The sequence below is a fragment of the Nomascus leucogenys genome, chromosome 17 (assembly GCF_006542625.1).
Source record: "Nomascus leucogenys isolate Asia chromosome 17, Asia_NLE_v1, whole genome shotgun sequence".
NCBI classification, from domain to species: Eukaryota; Metazoa; Chordata; class Mammalia; order Primates; family Hylobatidae; genus Nomascus; species Nomascus leucogenys.
Genome location: NC_044397.1, coordinates 94,560,340 through 94,561,466, shown reverse-complemented (window position 1 = coordinate 94,561,466; position 1,127 = coordinate 94,560,340).

The following is a 1,127-nucleotide window of genomic DNA, read 5'->3' as shown; positions in this document are numbered from 1 at the left end:
CTGTGTGCTCAGCTCTTGTTACTCCACCTGGCCCGGTGAAGCCGGGAGCATCCTGGGCCTCTGCTCACGTCGTCCGTGTCCCCCTGCGAACAGGGCCTTTGAGCTCCCCTGGATTAAATGTCCCTTAGGGCACCTGGAGGTCCGTAGGAAGCAGGCTCAAGGGGGTGGGCGCGGTGCAGCCGGGAGGACAGGCTGCTGACCTTCACCCTACGACGGTGGGGAGGGTGAAGGTCGCCAGTGATGGGGACGTCGGTCAGGGAGGGGTGTCCGCGCCGCTCCTGGCGCCTCTGCTGAGTTCCTGGTCTCCAGGCCTTGACTCTGAGCCCTGCCGGCCCTTGGCCCCACCCACCAGCCTCTGGGAAGAGGCGGGCCCCACCCGCTCCCACACTGGCCCCGCCCTGTGCCAGCCCATCCTGTGGGTGGCCCTGCCTGGCCGGGTGCCGAATCTGCAGTGTTTTTGGCACCTCCGTGGGCACCTAGGCTTCTGGGTTGGCCCCAGATGGAGTGGGGTGGGCCCAGGAGGGGGCGGCTCCCTGGCACTGCCCTGCTGGGCCTGCCTCTTCTCCTTTCCGTAACCCTGGGGGCGGGCAACACTGGCTCCAGGTGGTGTGCGGACAGCAGAGGCTGGGGTCTCCTGACCTCCTCCCCTCCTTGGAACGGGGACCTGTGGAGTGGGGTAGACAAGGAATTCCAGGGGGGTGAGTGGGGAGGGTGGGCCTGCCTGTGTCACTGGAGCTGGGATGGTGACAGAGAGGCCGCCCCAGGCCTGTCAGCACGACGGGCAGCTCACTCCTACGTCATGGCCCCATGCGGGTGACTTGCCACGGCTGCACTTGGTGAGGTGCCGCTGGGGACCTTGCAACTCTGAGGCCGCCAGTCAGCAGGTCAGGTATTCTGGAACAGCCCAGGGTCCCCTGCCTGGCTCCCCCTCCGCTTGGGCCTCGGGGCACGAGTGACCAGGCCCCCACTTCTCCAGGAATCTGCAGCCCAGGGAAGGTTGTGCCAGCCACCAGGTCACAAGAGCAGCCTCTGCCCAGGCCCCACCCTCCCCCCCCCCCAGCTCCAGCCCCAGGTCTTCAAGTTCCTGCCAGGCCACCAGGACCCTATAAATAAGACCAAGGGCACAG